This window comes from Talpa occidentalis, unplaced genomic scaffold (genome assembly GCF_014898055.3).
Source record: "Talpa occidentalis isolate TD23 unplaced genomic scaffold, MPIMG_talOcc4v2.1 talOcc4.11, whole genome shotgun sequence".
In the NCBI taxonomy this organism is placed as follows: domain Eukaryota; kingdom Metazoa; phylum Chordata; class Mammalia; order Eulipotyphla; family Talpidae; genus Talpa; species Talpa occidentalis.
In genome coordinates this window covers 4,475,654-4,499,325 of record NW_023601104.1, presented here as the reverse complement: position 1 = coordinate 4,499,325, position 23,672 = coordinate 4,475,654, and the positions used below count along the sequence as shown (strand labels likewise).

The 23,672-nt window shown below is 42.5% G+C and overlaps 1 protein-coding gene across 10 annotated transcripts in view; it reads right to left on the bottom strand.

The window, feature by feature from the left end:
• Window positions 1–16,691, bottom strand: part of FMN1 (formin 1) — a 405,806-nt gene extending 389,115 nt beyond the window's left edge. For 6 of the 10 annotated variants that reach the window (XM_054700225.1, XM_054700237.1, XM_054700239.1 and 3 more), the window contains exons 1-3: window positions 16,615–16,691; window positions 15,997–16,135; window positions 1,697–1,761 (exon numbers count right to left, since the gene is read on the bottom strand). The gene's annotated coding sequence lies outside the window, so the exon portion shown is untranslated. Of the gene's footprint in view, window positions 1–1,696; window positions 1,762–2,606; window positions 2,626–3,122; window positions 3,168–15,996; window positions 16,136–16,614 lie in introns of those variants that run through there. The other 4 variants (XM_054700246.1, XM_054700228.1, XM_054700227.1 and 1 more) reach the window with 4 other exon arrangements.
• Window positions 16,692–23,672: the final 6,981 nt, after the last annotated feature.

Genomic DNA, 23,672 nt, shown 5'->3' with positions numbered 1-23,672 from the left:
TATTCTAAGTCAGAATATTTGGCGCAATCCTAACTGTGCCCATGAACTCAGATTTCAGATGTCCTTGGGCCTCAGGCCTCACAATCTTGAGGACCAGGACATCGCTCCCTCCTACCCCTTAGCACAGCTTTGCAGCCTGTACAGCCTCAGTGCAAATCCCAGTTGTCCCACTTAGCATGGTAACCTTAGATGTCCATATAATCTATATGTACCTCAATTCCTCATGTCTAAAATGCAGGTAAGAATGATACCCGAAAGATGACCTGGCATTTAGAACAGAGAATCTGATACCTAGTATGGGGCTATGTAAGTAAAAGCTATTATTATTCTGTGTTCCAGACCTGCATCATTTAGGAATCGAGTCCCAACATAACCTGCTTTCTCTGCCAATTAACCTTTTGTGAGGTATTTTTCTGTTTGATCAAACTCCCTGAGGGGAGAGGCTGTTAGCATCACCAACTTCGTTTTCCCTACAGTACATGCCTTAAAGATGGCAGCTACTCAGTAAACAGTGGGCTAAATTGTCATTATCTGGAAATATAAACCCAGCCTATGTCTCCACCCCCAAGTTCAAGCATGTTATTACTTGTAACTGGCATTAATGACTAACAATGGCTCCAGTTTTACTTCCCAATAAACATAACAATTAAAATGGACAAAAAAATCATTATCAGGACCAAAATTGGCTTTCCATCATTTAAAATGTGTATCAAGGAGAAGAAAATATGAAAATACAAAAGATTAGAGAGTAAAATGCTACATCAATACCAACGTTTCCACTAAAGATTAGATTAAAAGGCAGAACAAGTGAAAACTGAGAAAAGCAGTTTTTAAGAATGCCCTAAGATATTTAACAAGAGGGAGACATGATCTGTGAAACTTCGACGAGTGCCTGACAGAAAAACGAAGATGTGATTTCAGGATTTCACCATAAACCCAAAATATTTATCATTCATTTTGCCTGAACGACCCCAGAGTCATCACAATTCAGTCTCTGGCTACCTTCTCATATGAGCTCAATCAAAACCTCCTCACAAGGCCCCTGTGACTTGAGTGGCGACTGTAATGTCACTCCCTAGTCCTCACTCCGAGTGGCTGTCTCCACAGACCTCATCATCCTCCCCACCCCGCCCCACATTACACACTGTGGCTTTCTCAGCTCTGTATTCATCCTGTAGAACAAGCCGTTGTGAAAAGAAGAGCTATGTTCCCTGCTGTCAGGCATGCTCAACAAGTCTGTCTAACGAGTGATCCTTTTATTAACACACATACAACCACACATACAAAGTATTTAAGCTAGCCCCTGGCACCTAGTGGGCCCACTTAACTACTTATAGTAGTAGTAAGGGTAACAGTATTGCTAAGTTCTCTTGGATGGTTTAATAACAAAAATCTTCTGCTTCAGTTAACTAGAAAAAAGTGTGACGAGTTAGATAAGGGGGTAGGGAGGCAGCTCTGAAATCTAAAATCAGACGTTTGTTTAGGCGACAATTAAGGAATTGCTAACGTGGTCTGTAGTACAGTGTGGTCAAAGAGTAAGTGGGATGGGGCACAGGGGCTTGTAAGACTGTAGAACGAGCAAGGGTGAAACCAGGAAGCCAGGTATGAAAAGTCGGCATTGAAGCGCAGATTCGGGGTACAGTGTGAAAGTGAGCAGAAGTACAAGGCACGGAGATGATTCAGCCCATTTGCTTACCTAGATCGACCTTGGCGTGGGCAAGCTCCAGAGTTTGAGATGTCAAAAATGTGATGCCACCAGGCCTGTATAGAAAAAATAATCAAGATTTACTACCTAAAGCAATTTGTACATCAGCGGCGTGTGCGTTGCTGTGCTGCCTGTGTGCTGGGGTGGCCAGTCCTAAGAGGCTTTCTTTAGAGGGGATCGTGATGCTGGTCCTTCTATTTCTGATGTGAGTCAAGGGAAGAGAAACGCCTGCACTTTCATGAGACAACTGGCCAGCAACAAGTGAGCAAGCGTGCTGTCTGGCCCATGACCGACAAGTAGCCAGAATGCAGGACTTTCAGTTCTAAAACCATCAAAGCAATAGCAGCTGGCCACCCTAACAGCTCAGAGCCTCCAGCTGGTCTGTGCTCATTCCCCTGCTGCTCAAACTGGCAACCAGAGCAACGTTTTCAGAGCAAAAATCTGACCTTGTCACCTCCCCAGCTCCGCCCACACACTGGCAAAGCCACTCAGAGGCTCTTCTGCTCTTAAGACAGATTTAGGACTTTAACCTGGTATGAAAAGCACTATGTGCTTGGGACCCTAACTCTGTACCCAACGTCATGTTCCAGGCCACAGCTGCCTTTCAGAGCTCACGGGCAGGCCACTCCCTCCTACTCAGTACAGAATGATTCCATCCTCGTTCACACAGTTAACTCACAATCATCTTTCATATTGTAGTTCTATCACTCACTTTTTCTGGAAAGTCTTCCCTGACTTCCAGGAGCAGACACATGCCCTTTCCTGTGTCATAGCCCCCGCTGTCGGTGCCCACCCACATCCTCTTGGCTGTCCCCTCCACACACTGTGAGCTACACCCCGAGAGTACATGTGACTTCCTGCCTGATGGCTTTTCTTTTTGGCCCATGGGAACACACCTCACCTGCCCCTGGTACCAAGCGACTGGAGTGAGAGATGCAAGGCAGATCAAGAAAACTTTGGGGGCCGTGAAATAGAGTCCAAGTTTTATTCTGAGTCCAAGAGGAAGCTTTGTGAGTGTTTTAAGCTGGGGAGAGACATGATCTGATTGCATTTTCAAAAGGCTGCTCTGGTGGCTATCTGCAAAATAGACTGTGAAAGAGCAGGAAACACAGAGAGAGGACAGTTGGAGGCTAGTACAGTAGCTCAGATTATTTATCCAGAAAATATCCCTGTGGAAGTGCAACTGGAAGTATAATAACAAGTGGCTTTCCAACAGCAGCTTACCCTCCGGAGTCTGTTTCATTCAAGTTGGCTTTTACTGTTTTTTAAGGTTAAAGCAGGGATAAATGTACAGCACAAAAATACAGTTTATTTATGTGACATTAGGGGCCTCCCTGGTGGCCTAGGGGTTAAGTCTCAGCGCTATGCTATCATCACTATGGCCTGAGTTTGATCCCCGGCCAGGGACTTGACGCACATGGCTCAGCAGACCTCTCCTGTCTCACCCGCTGCTAGCCTCAGCAGTGTATTTCAGTAAATTCATCTGTCTTCTCCCCTGCTGTCGCTGGTGAGTCTTCTCACCGCCTACATCTCTGGTTCTTCTATGCAAAAAAAAAAAAAAAATAAAAATATTTACATGGCAAAAACATTTCACAAGTGGGAGGTAATTAGGGAAAAGTCTAAAGGAAAGGTACAATGGGGGAAAAAAAGGTTAAGAAACACTATTTGAGAATGGCAGACAGGCTGTAGGCTCCTTCTTAGGACTATCAGGTGCTCATAAGCTTCCCTGGGATGCCTCTGGCCTCCCGGATTGAGAGTCCTAATAGTGCCCTGTCACTTCACATTTCCTGGGAGCTGTGCAGACACTGACTAATTCACCTTCTCAATGGGAAGATGGTCCAGTAAGATAAGATGGTCTATTTGCAAGTTAGCCTTTCCAAACACAAATACTCTGTTGGGACATGCCTGAGATGTACAAGTGAAAGAAGGAAGCTTCAGGAGTTACATAGGGTAAGATAAATACTGGGTGATTGCTAGTCCTATGTTTCATATTTCTCTTTCTTCCAAAATTCCACCTACCTGTCACCTGATGAATTCCTATGCTTCTTGCAGAACCCAAGTACAAAGATCTCCTCCCCCAGAAATTCCTTCCTTTGAGCATTCAGAGCACTTTGTAAAAATAATATTTATGGCTACTATTTCTTGAGCACCTCTGGCAGGCATTATGCTAAACATTTTACCTGAATGATTTCATTTAATTGTTCCACTGTTAATTCCACCTTACGAATAGGAAATCGAATCTAGAGAAGTGAAGGAGCTTGCTGGATGTCATATTGCAAGTAAATGATACAGTGGAGGTTCAACACCAAGCAACCTCACAGTCTCTGGATTACATATACTGTACACTATCTTAGTCACTCCACTGTGCTGTAATCAGAGCTCAGGCTCCTGTACCCATATTACTTTCAACATATATGAGCCAAGCCAATGGTCATGAGTTGTACAATCAAATCACTAGTATATGTTGTATAACTGGGATATTACTAAGACACAATTCTTCCACCTATAAAATAAAGACATAAATTCCCACCTATAAGCTTGATGTCAAGATAAAATTAGATATAACTTTTCATGTGCTCACCTAGTTTCTGGTGCATAACGTTACATTTAATTATCAAGTATTAATTTAGAGGAATACTTAGCCTTATGATAGGCACTGAGGATAAAGAAATAATGAAACAGCCTTTCATGGTGTTAATACACTAGGAAGTTTATATATTTTGGTTGCTCTCACTTTTTAACGTCAGAGACTATGCGTTATCCAACATTGAAATTTTAGAGTTCAGTAATGACAAGTACCAGGCCTTCAACTCCACTTTAGTGAGTAAGTGATAATGATTTGCACTATTCCAGACACACTAAATATTATGGATTCTTAATGACCTTGTAAGTGGGTTCTTGGGTTGACCTTTGCCCTAACTGAAAGTAAAATGCAAAGATCCATCCAGAGGCTGTATGTATCAAGAATTCCTTTAAGAATAGAGTTAACCTCAAAATTGTGTACACAGAGCAAAACAGAATACTATAACATGAACCATGTGAAAATAACATTACATCTAGCCATTCTCAGGAGGTGGAGAGAGGAAGTAGGGCAGAAGTTTCAAAAGTGTTACTCTTTTAAAAAGGGAATTTAAAGGGAAAAAAATCATAAAAGCAGGAATATAATTAATGACAATGGCTCCAAACTCTTGATGTTTTCCATACTTTTTTAGCCCTAGGGATGCTTTTGAAGAAATAATATACCTTGAAATGAGGTAAACTTATTTGAAGGTCAACCATTCCATGTTTCCTTTTATTCCTTGACAATGGAGAAAAAAGCTAATTGTTTTGATATAAATAGCATTGCCACTCATTTTTATAAAATATTATTTTTATAAAATATCTGTATTTAAACATTCATCCAGATAGCAGAGAGAGAAAAAGAGAGAGAGAGAGAGAGAATAGATAGATGGACAAACAAGGCTTTATACTAGACTCAACATTCATGATTATGTTTCTTTCTAAGTTAGACTCTAAAATAGAATTTTTATTTGCATTACAACTGTGTCTTTAAAATGACTTGAGAATCCAATTTGCAAGGCAGACCCAGAATAAACTAAATCCCTTTTAATGCTATTCATGAATGCAATCTACTTAAATAAATAGAGAGCTAATGAATGGTGATATGTATTATTGCATTCTTTAAGGTTTTTACAAGAAGAGTGAGAGATAATGAAAGAGATTATGAAAAGCTTCATGATGCAGGCTATGTCTGATGGAGACTTTAAGACCAGGATTTCAAACTGAGTGGGTTTCATGGTCTCTTCTTTAAGACATGGCTGTTTACTGCGAGCACCTGCCTGCTGTGCTCAGTGACAAGCCAGAGTAACCCAGTTCCTACTCTCTAAAACTAATAATCTAAAATGCAAACCAGCTTGCAATTGTTAAAGCTTTGAAGAATGATCGTTAAAATAACTGAGTTACCTGTTTGGGTTTGGAAAAAGGTACCAGGTTAAATCTATTTACTTATAAAGGGTAGGGAGAACAGTTGGGATTTTGATTTATTTCTTAAAAATAATCTAAGGAATCTATTCCGTTTCATGTAGCCTAGAAATTTAGGGACAATAGAATTTAGTATTCCCTGGGTTTTATATGATTATACTAATATTATAGAGTTTTCCAATTCAGTGAGCTACCTGACTGTGAAGCCTTTAATCACTGTTAATTTCAATTTATAAGATAGAAAATAAGTGTTAACTTTTTGAAAGCATCTTCTCTAAATGAAAGTTTGTAGACTAGATTTTTTTAATTAAAAAGGTAGAGATTTTTCATAAAACTTTGTTAAGTGCTTTAAATTTATTGCGTTCTGTAAAAAATAGGTTTGCATTTTTTCTATTGATAGTCTATGAATTAATAATATTCATAGCAAAAATTTGGAATCTCCAGATTTAAAGAAAATTTAGAAGTTATCCACTCTATTTCCCTCCCAACGTGGGACTTTTTTCCATGTAATCCTTGTGAATGTCTATGCAATCATAATCTGAAACTCCTAAGGACAAGCATTCTCTACCCCACAAAATTTCCTGGCTTTCCAGACAGCCCTAAATTAAAAAAAAAAAAAAAAAAAAAAAAAAAAAGCCAAACAAACAAATAAAAAAACCAAAACTGTTTTTCCTTTATACTAAGTCCAACTCTCTTCCCATTAATATCTTTCTATTGATGCCAGTTCTTACTTCCAGATCTGCAATAAGCAAATCCAACTTCTCTTCTTTAAAGTTTTATAGTCCTTTAAACACCTGAAAGCCTATTCTGTTTCCTGAGATACCACCTCATCCTAACTAAATCACCCCAGTCTCTTCTGTAAGCCCTCAAACAGAAGTGCTTTCATCCTCAAAAATCCTGAAAATCATCTGTCAGAGTGTCAAGGACCCAGCTCAAAGCAGTGTCCACAGTTAAAAACCGCTCCATTAAAAAAAAAAGTCAAAAGTTGTTCTCAGAGAACAATGCTTGCCATGGACACCTTAAAATCATGAGGTGAGCTCATCTTAACAGCTACATCCTGTCTTACTATCTCCTCAGCTACCCTGAGTATCAGTCTCCTCTTCATCATGGTTTTCTGCCTTTGCAATGTTGAAGTCCATTCTAAAATTACTTTTGATTGTAAGCAACTGAAATGGGTTTTGGCTGCTTTACCAAAAAGAAAGGCATATCCAATTTCATGAAATTCATGCACAATTTCAAGAAATTAGAGAAAGAGTAGAAAAGCCAGGAACATGAAGAGTAGTAGCAGAGCCTTCTAGTGGTGTCTGGGCCACGGCTCACAGGCCACTCTCTAGAGTACTTCTCTAACTGTGATTTAATTTCACTGATTCTTCATCACTGCAATCGACAGTCCTAACCTCTAATTCTTTTTTTTTTTTTTTTCAGATTTATTTATTTACTTATACAAGCACTGGGTACAGTCAGAAGCATGGGAGGGTGAGAGAATTCACCAGAGCCAGAGCAGGGAGCAGAGCAGGCAGACTGACGAAATACACTGCTGAGGGGAGCAGCAGGCGCGGCAGGAGAGGTCTGTTGCACCATGTGGACCCTCGCCGGCAGCCGGGGATCGAACCGGCGCTACAGAGGCTGCAGGTAGCTTTGCAACCCAGCGCTCAACCGCTGTGCCACCAGGGGAGGCCCAACTTCTAATTCTTGAGGATGGAAATCCAACTGGCCCAGCTTGAATGTCACTATCCCTGGCTCAAGTAGCCCTGGCCAGGGCAAGATTTTACATATGACATTGGGGTCATTTTCAGAGAAATGCTTGTATATTGGGGTCATTTTCAGAGAAAGGAAAATGAATGTGAATGAGCGAGATATCTAAAATGATTGTACTTCTAAAGAAAAGCAATGCCCAGAATTATTAATCTATGTTTCTTTGTATTTCTCCTTTTCTTTCCCCCTTTTGTCTGCGTCCCCGACTCCAATAAGCCAGATGTCAGAATTGGTGTTCACTGTATCAGAAAAGGTATATGGCAAGGAGAAAAAGACAAACTGCTTGAGAATATCTCTAGATTTTGTTTTCCAAAGCCCTAAACTCTTAGAAGGCCAAAGGAAATTTCTTGAAGGAGGTAAAAAGAAATGAGATATATGGAAATGAAGATTCTTGAAAAATCTTGAAGGATCCTGTCTCCAAGGCTGCTGGATAGGAGGGAGGAATATTACTATGGACTTGGGAGCATGGGGGAGCCAGACCTCAGGGAGACCACAGAGCCCAGGGTTGTATGTGGTATAATCAGGCAGAAGGAACCACAGGAAACATCACAGAAAAAGATCTCCATGGACACAGGACCACCCGGACAACAGCAACTGAAAGCCACATGAGCAGAAACCCTGGGGCCTACATTGGAACAGGTGGGTTCAGATGCTTCAAGAATCAGAGGTCCTCTGGAGACTTGACAGCTATGAGAGGGTGTGACCCTAGAAGGACAGAGGGTAAGTCGCCACCTTCCGAGAAGGAAGAGACTTGAAATAGAAATGAACATGGTTTGTAAAAAGAAAAAAAATGAGATCCTTTTTCTATACCCACTTTTGTAGATGGAGATACTTATCTGCCACACTTGAAAGGTTAGGAGCAAAATGAGAACTAAGTGGTTCTGCTTCCTCTCTCTCTGTGAGTCTGACCCCATCTTTTTCAAGTAGCAGAATCTGTATCTCATATGCTGATTATAATGGTAAAAGCTTTCTCTTACAAAAATTGGCTTAGCAATTTTTCCGATCCTCTTCTTATTCATAACTTTAGTTTCCCTGAGGGTATTCTCCTGAGTCCATCTGATACCTCTAGACATGTAGTCTTAGACGACATATCCCTTTCTCTTCTGGGGTGTATTTCTTCCTTTGGACATGTGCTTCAAGCACAAGCTTCTTACACAATCACTTTGGAGTCTTCAGTTACCCCCTTCTTGTTTTGTTGTCTGCCTAATTTGTGACTATATCAGAATTTTATTTATCATCATTTAAAATTTTTATTTATCTGGTGAGAACACTGAATGTGAGATCTAGCCCCTTAACAAATTAAGTATATAATACAGTATTGACTATATGTGCAGAATTTTGTTGTTCTTAACAGACCCAGATTCTTAACAGACCCAGTTTAAAGCCAGGAATGTTTTCTGTGTAGTTAAGATCCTAATTTCAGTTAACAGTGCTGCAATATGACAGTTACTGATGTGTTTTAACTAAAGATGGAAAAGAAGGCTGAGTCTCAAAAACTGAGTCTGAGAGTTGACTGTTTTCTCCATTTTATAGTTGGCTGGGCTGTTGCTTCCTGAAGAGAAGTTGAGTGATGTAATGAACAAAGCCCAGGGAGTCAGGTGACCTGGATCTATTCTTGGCTGTGCCACTGACCGTGAGTGACCTTGGGCAAGTCACTTTTTATCTTCCCATCTCAGTTTTCTCTTCTGTACAACTAGAAAAATATCTTGTCACCTACTTAAATAATTTGGGTTCAAGAATTACACAGTAAGAAGATGCTGCTGCTTGACAAAATATTATGTTTATACTTTTTTAATCTGCCACAGTTTCCCTTAAGACAATAGAGTCTCATGTAGGTTCACTTTTTCAAATAATCATGAAAACAGCAATTGATCTATGCTTTTAGGGCTTATAAAAAATTGGCACCAACTTCAGATAAATCAGAAAGCAACCCATTATGTGTGATAGGTTCTGTTCATATTTATTTTGGGGTTTGATGGTAGGAAAAAGTGGATTCCCAGTTGGTCTGCTGTAGGTAAAAGGTGGAGGATGCTACAGTAGAAACAGTGATAAACAAAAAGAAGGACATTGGCAAATGAGGACAGGATGTGTGCCAACTCTGTAGATGAATTCTGTTTTCTGCAAACTTGTAGGCTTTTAAAAAATTATTTGCAAAGCTTTCCAAAATATGAGCTAGGCTTACAAAATTTCCTAAAGTGGCTGCTTTATCTAAAAAGAGAAAGGATAATTATTTTAATCCCTTGAAAAAAGCAACTCTTGCTTTACACTAGATACATACCCAGAATAAGGCACTATATTTATGGTTTATCCTGCTTGGAAAGTTTAACCAAGTTTAAAGCCAGGAATGTTTTCTGTGGCTTACTGGGGCACAATCAGAAGGTAGAACGCAAGCCCAGCAGGTCAACACAATCCAGATTCCATTTGGAGTCATACCCTAAGCAAACATGCTAACCTCTCTGAGCCCTGATCTGCTCTGCTATAAGGCAGACAGAACAGCCCCTACCCAGGGCACAGAAGGACCAGCCAGCAGATTAGGGAGCCAAGGGCAGGAAACTAAAGCTCCTGTATCAAGCACAGGATGGACACAGAGGGCACATACACCTCCTGCCCACTGTTCTTGGAATAGACTTAGAGGACATTTTTCTCATAATGGGACATCAGCAATTTATATGGACTCCATGGTCAGAAGTCAGAAGCCAGCTTCATTAGTACTCCCAGGGCTAAACCCATAGGGATGGACTTTGAGCCTGTGAACAGATGAAGGCTACAGTGTATACTTTGGAAATGGAGGCTTATTTTATTTACCACCTCCACCTCCCGGGCCTGAATAATATTTACCATCATAATACTTGTCCAGAACTAATTCTCATGGAGAAGAAAGATCACTAAAATGTATAACAATTGTCTTTCCAAAATAATTGCCCCATCCTAGCTTGGCAAACTTTACAATCTAGAAAAACAAAACAAAAAACTTCCTTTTGATACTGAGCAAAATTGAGACCCTGGAAAGGGTTCTAGGGAACATGAGACTGTACGAATCAGCTATGGGTTGCCCCAATGGTTTTCTCTCACCCCCAGATGACACCACTCATTCAGAGAATTCCATTGGGACGCCAATGAAAACTGTTATTCTCTTGTGCAAATGTGAAGGTTTGAGAAGCTTTGTGTTTTTCAAAATTACCATGGTAAGTCAAGCACTGGGCTGAACTTCTTCTAAGACACAGACAAGCTCTTCTTCTCTCTGAAACATCAGCATTTTACTACCAGTGTTTCACAGAGGAAATCATAGGAGAAAGCATCTGAGCCTGGATGAGAGCGAATGGATACTCATGTGAGCAAAAACAGGGCAGCACTGATTAAACTTCTCTTTGATGGATTTTTAAAGGGTCTGTAGGTCATCTTATGTTCTCTGTGCTTCTGTTGCTCACACAAAAACAACAGCAAAACAATAAAAACATGTTCGAAAGCATCCATACTAACTTTTCTAACTAGCCCTAGACAGTAGCAACATCATCTATGCTTCCTGCCCTGCCTTCATGCCTTTTCTACCCTCCCCTGTCAGCCTTCTGGGGGCTCTGCTCTGTGTCCATTAATGCTTAGATCCTGATAACCAAGATGAACATTAATAAGTCCTGCCTACCAACCTCCCCTACCCTGCTGTCACGGATGCCATTCAGCAAGTTTGAATGTCACCAGAGCCATTCAACTTGTAAACCAGGAAATTCATGGAATTGCCACTGCCCATCCTCATTCTGCCCTCTAAGGACAGTTCAAGTACAACATGTTGATATCTTCTCTACTGACTGGTCTCTAGACTAAAAATCTGGGTTTACAGCTTTTTCTACGCATTAACCTCTGTCTTCTGTTTCCATAGAAATGCCCCTTATTAAATGCCTGATTACTCACACCCAATAGAGGTCTAGCTTGGGTGGGCAGCCTACTCCCACTTACACCACTGCCTCCTGAAATAAGATACAACTGTTTAACTAAAATTATTGGAACAGCCTGGTACAGCTGAGCCCTGCACCCAGGGGGCCTTGAGATGGCCAGCATGGCCTCCCATTCTCAGCACAAGCCATGCCTCTACTTTTCCTGCCAGAATGAGGGGTTGAACTCTGACCCATTGACACAGGACACCACCCAAGCCAGAGGGGACAATGCCTGAGCAGTGCTGTTGTCTGAGCCCTGCCCTTGGTATAGTGAGTGAGAGGGTCTGTTGGGAAGGGGGTGGAGCTGAGCAGCCATTTTGGGATCCTTTAAAACAGAGGAGGGCCATCCCCCCCAGTGTCCCTCTCCCTCCACCCCTGTAGCAACAGGCCTCTGCTGCACCTGACCAGCTCCTATAGCTGCAACTCTACTTCACACCATCAGTTGGTAACTGGACCTACTCTCTCCCCCTCTAACCTTACTCTGCTCTCCCCTGTTGGTTAAAATAACTTGTTTCCTTTTTTCTTTTGTTGCATCAAAGGTGCCTTTGTTTACATTTGTGGTGCTAGGACCCAGCACCAGTGAGAGAGGTTCTGACTTGACAATGGGTTTTAGACCCTTTGCTTGGTAGTAACAGACTGACTTATTCCTGGGACTGAGAGACTGATATAGTGAGATTGGAAAATGTGTACAAATTGATCCTTTTCTGCTTTCTCCTTCTCCCCCCAATCTGTGTCCATTTTTTTTTCTTTCCCTCTTTCTAGATCTATTTGGATCTAGGATTTATTTGTAAATCCTAACCCCAATCTCTCTACAGTTGCCAGCATGACTTTTGATATATAAAACTTCCTTAAAACATACAGGAAGTTTCAAAGGACGGAATGAGGGTCACCAGAATGTGCTAAAGCAAAATATGCCTCTTTGGTGTATAGATACTTTCGAGTTTAAGGCCACTGAGCAGCAGATTCAAGAAAAGATCTAAAAACAGTACATGTTTCCCTTTGGTAAAGAAAATTTACATTTATGAAGAAAATTTCCATTTGTAAAATATGTCTCTTCCCACACCAGCAAGAAGAGAACACTTTATGTCAAACTCACAGACTTAATTCTGCATAACAAATCTTACTAAACAACCTTGTTTACCATACTTTTCCACATTGCCTTCATAACTCGCCTCCCCACCCAGAAGCTCAGACTCCTTTTCCTTTAGACTAAGGTGATATTTAAATGCACACTCTAACCACCCCTTGGAGTCAGTTATGTCTGGGTACTCCCATTTGTCAGCTGATACACAGGCCAATAAATTTCTGTTTGTTTTTCTCTTGTTTAAAAAAAGTCCGGCCTACCTCCACAGTATTTCGCCCAAAATCTGTGGCTCAGAAAACTAAGGTTAAAAAGTCTAGTTTGAAAGACGTTAGCTTTAACAATAATCTATGATCCTTTAGAAAGAAAAGAGCTGTAGATCAGTTTTGAAGAAGATGAGGAAATAGTTGAATTGTTTTTCAAAACCAAAGACAAGCAGAAGAACTAACCAGTAGCCTTCTGCCTGCACAGATGAATTACAGAGGTTTGGTCATTTCAGGAGAGTCTGGTAAGTTTGCCTAAAGGGAAGACCACCTCTTGCCTGTCCTCACCCCTTCCCACAGGCCCACTGCATTATATATTCAAATTCTGAAAAAAAAACAAAACAACAACAACAAAAAAACAACAGAGGAATACAGATTACTCTGGGACATGTTTTACATCTAGCCAGAGAACTTGAGAAACCTAAATGAGAGGGAATGATCCTTTTCGCAGACCTTTGCTTTTAGACATTGTCAGGTAAGGAGATTTGCAGGCTTGGTTCCATGTGCCCACTTTAGTAATTATTATATTGCAGGGCCTACAGATGACTGCTTTGTCAGCACTTCTGCACAGACGCTAACACGGGGATGTCTCAGTTCCCTCACAAGGCCAGCCTGTTGGTGCAAGCTCATATTTGCTCCATGAGGATACAATTCCCATGCTTTAGCACCTCTGCAAGCTCAAGCAAATCAGATTAATGACTGTGGCTCTGTCAACACACAAGTTGGAACCTGCTGGAAATAAAGCTGAGTTTTAAGAGACTATGTGCCTCTAAAAATAATGGCTCCTGTTAAAACTAGGTCCCAACAAGAGATTAAATGAGTAACCCCCTAACATGGTCTACCTACACTGGAACCACTGTAAATTATTAAATATCTCTAATGAATTTTCACAATTACAGAAGTAAAGGCTTAATAAGAAAACATTAAAGGCAAGATGATCTAAAACAAGCACTACCTGGGGATGATATGCACAAGTTAGAAGACTTAACAGAAAACTAGAATTTGAGCCATGGTACAGGAGGTAGGAGGGAAGTGTTTCTGAATCCTCTATTAAGGACATTTACCATCATCACATGAAGTCCCAGGCTACTCCCTTTCTTCTCATTCCTCCTCATCCTTTTGATTCAGTTCCATGAATTTTATGTCCAGAGAAGGAGAAAGGCCGGGATATGAGAGCCACTCCTAGATGAGAGGACCCATAGGCCCCATTTGCTTGGCCAAAGCATTTATCCAAGGCAGGGTTCATTCTGTGACTGAGGAGTGGATCCGTCAATAACTGTTTTTCCCTGGGATTCCCTTTGGAGCTAGAGAAGAGAGTTATCCTTTGCTACTGAGGGAGACAGATGTCAAGTGAGAGCTTCAGAAGGTATTGAGAGGACAAGGTCTATGATAGGAAATGATACGGCCAAGATAAAGAAGAACAGAAATAAAAGACAGAACCAAAAGTGATAAAGACGATGAGACAGAAAACAAGCAAGCAATCACAAAAGCATCTGAATGTCAGAAGCTGGCTAAGGTAGACCAGCATCCTCTCTGAGATGTCAGTCTGAATATGGCTCCATCATTTTAGACAAAATTGCTCATTTTTGCTTAGGATTCTTTCTGAGGGGTTTCTAACCCATATAGCAGAAAGGATCCCAACTAATATAATTAACAATATACTCTAAAGCACCCCCAAAGAGCAGATAACCTCTCTTTCTAAAGAACACTGAATGATATATTCAATATGTATGTTTTGTTTCCTACAGAAGCAAAGAGAAATATATTATTTTTAGTGAAGAAAAATATTATAAAACACAAATTCTTCCATGCTGGCAAGTTAGAGTTTCTTCAGTTCCCAAGGTTATTTGAAGAAAAGCAGTTTTGCTTCTCTGTTGGGCAGAAGCCAATGCATTCACTAGTGATTATGCAAAAAGCACAATTTACCAAGTCAGTGCACTGAATAGTCAAGAAAAGGAGCTGCCTAGGACAGGCCCAGAGGCCCAGAAATCATCTGCAAAGCTGCCTCTTTAAGGCACCTTAACAGAGCATGCTAAGCATTTGTGCAGGCCAGTGAGAATTTAAAAAAAAAAAAAAAAATGTCTGTCCAAACACAGGTGGTGGTTACAGTCAATGCCTCCCCTCTAAGATGAGTCCTATTCCCTATTCGCATTAGTTTTTAGACCTAAAAAGGATAGAGAAAGGCAATTGTAGAAAAGGCACATTTTAGGGACAAAACACTGGGCTTTATTATCCTTGTTGGCTAGTGGTATTAACAATTATTATTCATTTCCCACTTATATGTGCCAGGAACTACTACACTACTACTAAGCAGTTAGCTATATTATCTCATTTAGTGCTTATAACTTCTTCTAGGAGACAGGTAATATCATCCCATTTTAAAGAGAAGAAACTAAAATTCAGGAGGGTAAATGATTTGCCAAAATCCCTCAACTAGTAAGTGGTTTTGCCAGGTTCTGAACCCAAGTAACAGGATAATGAATTTAACCATCATGACATACTGCTTCCCAACTTTATCCATTGTTTCTCTCTAGTAAGACCACTCTCTTATTCCTGCACTCTAAAGGCATTTTATTCATTGGTTGTATTACTGGGCTGAGAAAAAGGAGACTAATGGTTCAGTTATCTCTGACCGTGAAGACCTGGCACTTGTTTGTAACACTTTTAAACAATACCTTCCAAGGTGACAGATAATCTGGTATGCAACCCTTAGTTTTACAGTTTTCTCTCCTGAAAGGTTTCATAAGTCTGAGATCCAAGTGATGTCCTGACTGCTGAATCCCAATGATATGCCCATAAGATGCTATCCACCATAGACAACACAATTCTCTCTCCCAGGAGCTCAGGCCCTCAGAGGTGGCATATCACATGAGGACACAGCTTCTATATGCAAATATGGATCATGATTAGTACAACTGGAGCCATCATGGAAGACAGTCAGATGCTAAGCTACTTGACCTGTTCCTCTTAAATGCTCGGACAGTCACCTCCCCTTGACGGAAGCAACCATATTGCACAGGTTTGTACCACAAGTCCTGGACTCTGCATCCAGCACATCAGGAATGTCTGAGTGCCAATGTCAAACTCTCTAGGAGTCAGCAAAGAGCAGTGTAGACAACTGAAGCAAAGGGTTTTCTTTAGCAATCTCAATTGCAAATGGGACTAATGAAACCCCCCAATTCACACCCTTCTCCCAGCTACTTGCCCTTGAGTTAAATGAGGACTTCACCCAGATCTCAGAGGTCAAGGGCATTGCTTGTGATTTGGGGGGTCAGCACTTACATGCCTGAACAGTTTGCCCTTGCAGAACTTGAAGGGCTCTGATGAAGGAAGAGAATGATGGTGGTGGTCGTGGTGATGATGATGAGATGATGGTGATGTGATGATGAAGAAAGAAGAAAACAGTATTGATGACTGTCACCTATGAAGAGAAGCACAAAGTGGCAACAGAAATCCCGCTGGTCAGGGCCAAGCATAATCAGGAAGCAGCTTCCTTTCCCAAACCAGCCCCGCTGAGCTGTGGCCCCTCTGAATTAAACACATCCAGCTTCCCAGTAGCGCGCTGCACCGCCCTGTCCCCCACCCGCCCTCCACCCTTCCTGGGCCAAGCTGGGCAGGAGCCTGCACCGGCAGGTGACGAGGGCTGAGAGTTAACGACGGTTCTGTGGTGAGGAGCGTTAGGGTGACGGGGATACTCCGCCCGGGCACCTGGAGCCGCCGGGTAGAGGAGCGGGCACAGACGCACAAGGAGGGGGACAGGGCAGCAGCGGGGTGAAGCAGGTTTCACGCCTCTTTCCGAGACCCCTGAAGCCCCCGGAGGCGGAGCAGGCAGCCTTTGGTCGGTCGGGAAGGAGAGGAGACGGAGCAGACGGCCAGCGGGACAGACAAGGCTCTCTTTACCTGACCAGGTGCAGCAGCCTTAGCGGCGCGGGGAGGATGCTGCGCTGGGGTCCAGCGCCAGAGCCCAAAGCTGCCGCGGCGCGGGCCTCAGCCTAGGCCCCGCCCCAGCCCCTCCTCCAGCCCCGCCCCTAACCCGGGGCCCGCCCCCGTAGCACGCGCCTGCCGGACTGGCTGTTTAGGGGAGGAGAGATGTGGACTGATGGGCAGGGCTGCCAACCAATGGAAACGCACAGCGGCGCCCGGGGCGGACGGTCGGGGGGGCGGGGCGGGAGGCGACGGCTTCCAATCAGCAGCGGTGGCGCCGAGCCAGCCCGGGCGCGACGAGTTTATTGGGCGACGCACGTCCCGGCGGCGGAGACTGAGGCGGGCCGCGGGGCCGACAGCCAGTGCCCGGCGGCGCGACCCCGTTTTGCCAGCCCCTCGGCTCCCCTCAGAGCGCACGCCCTGACCAGTGCCCAGCGGCGCCAGAAGGTGGCTGGTGCGTGGCTTCCACTGCCCCGCGGCGCCGCCACAGCCTGCGTCAGCGCCCCCACCCCTCCCCCTCCCCCCGCGGGGCACCCCCCCAGGCGGGTCACTGTTGGCAGCCCAGGCTAAAAGGGCAGAAGAGGAAAATTCAAGTAGTGTCACAGGAAACCCTAACCCTATGTTAGTCTTCCCCTCGCATGCAGTTCTGCCCCACGTAGCGCTTCAGCCTGAGCTGATGGTGTGGGGGCAGGCTGGGCACAGGGCAGGTGCCCTATGATTGAGCACACAGGTAAAGGAGAGTCCTGGAGCCCTCGTGGCCTTTGCAGGCTTTTATTGGGATTTATCAGGTGCACAGCTGGCAAGGGGCGCCAGGGAGCCGGGAGGCTGGCAGGCCTCCCAGCCCCCAGCAAGTCTTCACTCTTTCTGGGCTCTCCAGCCTTCTCTGGTGGGCTCTGCTCTCCTGGGGTTCCCCTGACGCTGCCCTTATAAGCCCAGTCTCTCAGCACAGGTGTATCCCCACTTACCCAGCCCACACCCTTCTCCAGGTGCCTGCCCTCAGGCATGCATTCAGGACCTCAAGGATCCATCATCCATCCTAACGGCGGGAGGGCAGAAAAGCCTGATACTTTTTCACTTACCCTCTAGATGGCAAGTAAATTGGTTTTGTTACAGGGCAACCTGGCTATAAAACGGGTTGCCTATGGGTCCTCACCCAAGCACTTAAAAGGGACTCATTGTAGGCTCACACAAAAGGTTAACAAAGGTTTATTTACAAGGGAAATGAGGAAATGTACAACTCAGGGAGAAAAGAGGAGATAAATTCTTAAATGTGTCCTACCTGTTATGCCCACCTGGAACCCCAAATGATCCCCAAGACTAGGCCAAACCTGCCTGGCCAAAAGCATGAGCCAAGTGCCCAGACCCCACTCCATAGCTGGTTTTATTTACAAACAGAGAAAATGGCTGCTTAACTCCGCCCTTAGGTCCTCGCAAAAAGGGATCGTGGGATTTGTAGTTCCCAGTGTCTTGATGGAGTGGGGGTGGCATCCACAAAGCCTGTATGGAGTTTGCTCAGGACATCCTTTCTCCCTGACAATTGGACTACTTGGAGATTAAAGCTAAATAGATTGGGGCAAAAAAATGAGTTAAGGACTATCCAGAAAAGGGAGACCCAATCTGGATGTCAAGAAGCCTGGGCCTCACAATGGAGCGCGCCCACCTGCTGGGGACCTCAGAGTTCCAGACCTCCTAGCCACTTTTCCATGCTGATGAATCAGTGTACACCTTGATGCTAAGGTAACTGTTTTGCCCTCGAAATAAATGTCTGATCATTACTGTAATGAACAGTCTTCACACTTTTCATAGGAGAATTTGAGGTCTAATAATACTTGGTCATGATAGGGTGATATTTTGATCTGTTCCAAGTAAACCGGCCAGAAAAAGCATTGCCTTTAATCTGCTCCTTGATAAGTGCAAAAGTTATCATCCATCTGGTACCTAGGAAAGACTTTTATCTGGACATATTCTGTTTTTAAATAACAAAAAAAAAATGTGGAAAACAAGGGAAGATATTTTGAAGTGGTTTTTCCCTCTATTTTTTTTTCTAGAAATTATAGCTTATGAGAACTCTGATTTATCCTTACTCGTAATTTTAACCAAACACGGATGCATAGTTTTCTCCTTCAATCCCCACATCTACCTTGTTATATAAATTCCTCCTCATAGATAAGAAAACTGAGGCTCAAAGAGGTCAAGTATTTGTCCCAGCATCATCACATAATCAGCTAGGAGTTGACTCACTAGTAGGTTAATACTTCTGGTTAAAGTCTGGGATATCAATTAGAAGAAGAACAAGAAGAATTAACACAACTTTCATTTCTTTGAAGCATATTTCTTACCTGAAAAACTATCCTAGACATATCCAGTCCCCACATTGCTGACTTCTTGAAACTGCGGCTTCAGACACACTTCCAAAAGTGAAATGTCACCTTTGAAAAGTGTTGAGCAATTGAAAGTCAACTTTGCTTATAGAAGGGAGCTGTGATTTGCTATTGATGAGACAGAATGAAATTTTTTCCAGGACTCCAATCTAACTAGATTTTAATTCAGGTAGGGATCTTTCAAAGTAAACCAAAAAAATAATATCTTGACCCTATAAGCTAAGTTATAGAAATGAAAGAGAGCATAATATCCCAAAGACTTCTTCTAGTATTGTTTTTCTCTTTGAAGAGATTCATGAATCCTACTTTAACTTTTAATCAAAACCAGAAATATGTACTTGCTCTAAGTGTGGGATGAAGGAATACATTGGAGGAAGGTGGGGTAGATTTTTGGGTGACATTTCCAAAAAATCTACCTATAAAGATAGAATATAAATAAGGGTTATAGAGCAATACAAAAATATACACTAATTAACAGGTTAGTGGTGGAAACATTTAGGGTTGTCTTTGGTCTTGTTTAACAGTCACTCAGTACCTACCATGTTAGGTGCTATACCAGGTTCTGGGAATATTTGTGTTAATAAAACCAATTACCTGATCTTGATGAAGCACAACCTAAATGAGGACATACAACCTGGATCACCTTATAAACATAATGCTATTCTTTATAACCACTCCACAGAGTCGATATGGTTCCCATTTCATAGATGAGGGAGCTGAGAGTAGAGAAAACAATAATTTACTTCAGATTGTAGTTGAGGAAAAGTCTTAATTCCAAGTCCTTCTGACCATAAGCCCATATTTTTACAGGACACTATGCTGTCTTCCTACGGGAAGAAGCTATTTCTGATAATCTCCACAGTAATGCATGTCTCTCTGACATATATGAAATTTATGATGCAATGAATATAAATTTTAACATACTGAATTTACTCAATGTGGTTATCAAAATGCTCTTCTTTCTAAGTGGAACCAAGAAAATAAAACTGATGTTTCCTGCCTCCTTGGGGTTTCATGTAGTGTTTACTTGTCTTCATTTTAACCCCCTAGTGGTGGATAGAAGGATTTCCTGTAATTCCCCATTCACTCCCAGACTTCTTTACCTCTTAGTCTACTTCTACTAATAGAGAGGATGATATTTGATCACTCCAATGTGTGGTCAGAAAGCTAGTGAGATTGACCTCAGTGGAAACTTGTTGGAAATGCAGAGTCTTTGGTGCAACCCCAAACTACTGAATCAGAATCTGTATTTTGATGAAATATCCCAGGTGATTCATATGCACTAAAGTTTCAGAAAGACTTTAGCCTGTGTGAAATGCATTTAATAACTCCAGCAGTTTGCTGTCCAAAATGACTCACTCCTGAGTGGGGAGTGAAGAGAAGGAGAGGCAGGGAGGAGAATATCTACAGTGCACATACATCCTCATACTGCTACTGTCATCTCCAATACCAAGAAACATTACTGCCCACAGATCATTAATTCTTACCTTCTCTCAAAAGAGTAAACCACCCCTTTCCTAAAAAAAGGGGAGACAGAGAAACATAAGCTAGCTTCTGGATTCAGATGGACCCTATTCTGTACCTAAAACTTCCTAGACCTGCTATTGTTCCTTTCTACAGTGAATGAGAGTCACATATCATAGTTCAGCTGCTGCATGCTTCCTTTCAAAGAATGAGAAAAACAGGTCCTTCCACCATTAAGCTCGAACCACACGGCACTCCCTCCCTGAAGCCTTCCTCACCCCCTGTCAGAGATTATATTCCACCTCTGTGTTTCTGCAGCATGTTGTTTGTACTTATCTTGTCCCTTATCAAGGGCTTCAGACATATTTAACCCCCCCACCCCCGCCACCACAATGCCTTGTATGTAATTGGTGATCTTTTTTTTTTTTAATTGAATCTCTGTCCTTCTCAGAGGTGGGTATCTTCCATGTATGATCCAGAAGATCAGAAAACAGGTGTTCAAAAAGCAGAGAAACCACAGAGAAGAGAACACAAACAATATGGCGGTTCCATTTGGAAGGACTCCAGTCCAGGTAGGAAAAAGAGACAATGTTCCAGGTGGCATCATCTATGATCTCAGAGTCCCACCTTCCACATTACGTGGCCAGTTAGGAACAGGGAGGTTCTTTTACCAAGAGGAGATGTCAGGGAACATGGCTCTGTAGAATCTGTCTGAAGGCATCGAGGAGACACTAGCTGGAGTGAAAATGGGGACCAGATACCCAGTGAATTCTGAGAGATGTGAAGGTAACATATAGAAAGAGCACCCCAGCAACTGGGCTTTGCCCTCACACAGAGGACTCTGTTCTGACAGGATATGATAGCCACCATTTCATTATGCTAACTAGTTAGGTAACCCAAATCACCATAACCAATCTGGGCCTGACAGGGCGTGATAGAATTATCCCAGAGCCTGCCACACAACCACTAATGTTAATGTTCTTCTTTATCCCAAATGTATACATGCCACATTCTCCAGAATAGATTTTGCATTTAATTCAAACGCAAGACAAACAATCTATGAGAGAGAAAGCTTGTCTATGGGAAACATTAAACAGGAAACCAATGATCACATCCCTCTGAAATGTAGGACATTGGGTGCAAACCTAATCTCCAAGATGTTTCCACCTCATTTGCCCTCAGCTGTGTAATCAGCCTTTCATCTCAATGCTGCCAGATAAATGCAACTTGCCTGCTGCCACATCCGTCCTAATATAGATGCTGTTCTATCTGTTAGGACCTCCGCACCCTCCCTCCCCCCCCAATTTCCTGAAAATATTTAGTGGCATTAAAAATGCCAATCTCTGCAGCATATCCAAGGATCTAAGACACAGAGAAATAAAGTTTTGTGCCGCTACTTACTTATTTCATGTGCTGAGAAAAGATAAATCGGGCCCTGGAAAAGTCAGAACCTAAATAACAATTGAAAATACTTACTGAGACCACCAGAATGATACCTCTTCAGATTGAGGAGGCTCATTCTCTCCTGATGCACCATTTGTATTTATTTATTCCCCAACTCATTCCGAAAAGGATTTGAAGTGACAAATTATCCTTATAACATTGCAATGTGTAGGTGAACATCATGGAGGCTGGTAAAATGTTTGCAGACTGACAAGATTTTTTTTAACTTGCCTACAGAAGTATTAAAAATATCTCAAATGCCACCTGAAGCACCATATGGAGAAATTACTCTCGCTGAGCTACAACTGTAATTGCATTTATGCTGTCAGTTTGTAGGAAGAAAGCAAGAACTTGAGTCTCAGGCTGAATCCACTAAATCACTTGTATTAATTCTCTGAAAAAGCTTAGGTTTGACTCAACAGGAAAAGTCGTTATGACTATATTTCTCTTGACTGGGGGGAGTAGAGTGATGTGTGAGGGCTTTGTGCCATGAGATACAGCCTCAGACACTACAGCAGGACTTGGGCTCAGCAAAATCCCACTCTCTTCTATTAACTAGCAAGACCCTTTGTCAAAGGATCATTTCTTTGTCAGAGGGTCATTTGCTGAGTCATGAAAGCTGCTGGGCTATACCCCTTGAAGGGAAGGGGAGATAAAGCAGGATTCTGAGTCACCTGCTTTGTGGTGGAAAACCCATAGGTGGTGGCATGGAAGAATGTCCCCAGCTGGGGCAGTTTCACACAATGGAGATAATCATAAGCTAGCCTAGAATGGTAGCAGTCAGAGGAATCAGTGCCAGAGGCAGCCGGTTCTGCAGAGAACAGCTGCAGCCTCAAAGGAAAGGAAAAGCTTTCCTTATGACTTTCTTATTATAAAAGTATCATATGAGCATTGTAATTATAAAATACAAGAAAGCACAAAGGACAGAATAAAAATTGATTATAATCTCACCATTCATCTATTTAATCAGCAAGTGTTTCTTGAACTCCTTCTAAATACCAGACCCCTTTCTAGGCACTGGAAGGAGAGTACAGACATGCTGTTTTTGAGCTTAAAGTGCACAAAAGGAGATAGGTGAATTATCACACTCAGTTGAGTACCACAAGTAAAGGTATGCGGTCCTTAAAAGCAGACTCTAAGGGAATCTGGCCAGACTTAGAGGGTGGGAGGACAAGAGTTGTGGTCTGAGGAGACTTTCTGAGGAGGCCACTCTTAAAATGAGATCTGAGGGATGAGAAGGAATTGATTCATCAAAGGAGAGATGATGAAGCACTCAGGCAGAAAGAACAACATGCACAAAGCTCCATTGGCAGGAGGGAACGTGAGGTATGATGGGGGGCCAGGAGAAGCCAGTGTGAATAGATTCAAAGCTGGAAGGAGAGGGTGGTGCTTGGGATTGGAGAGGTAGGCAGGGCACTGTTGACCTTCATCTAAGTCCTTCATCTGTCTTATTTATGTAAACATATTTACACATATATGTGTGTCTATGTGTGTACGTGTGTGTGTATGTGATGTTAAGAATGTAATATTCTTGCTAGAAGGGGCTTCTAGTTCTCAATTGTCCTGACCTAGAGCTATGTTAAGGAAGGGTTTCATTTTCGCTGCTTTTAAATGCACTGCAGAGATGCAAACACTGGGTACCACGGTTAAATCTTTTATCTGAAAAGACCAACTTTACCTTCAGGCAGCTATGAAGATGCCTTTACTCGCTGCTAGACCAGGAGCAGGGCCCCAGAAAATTTACGA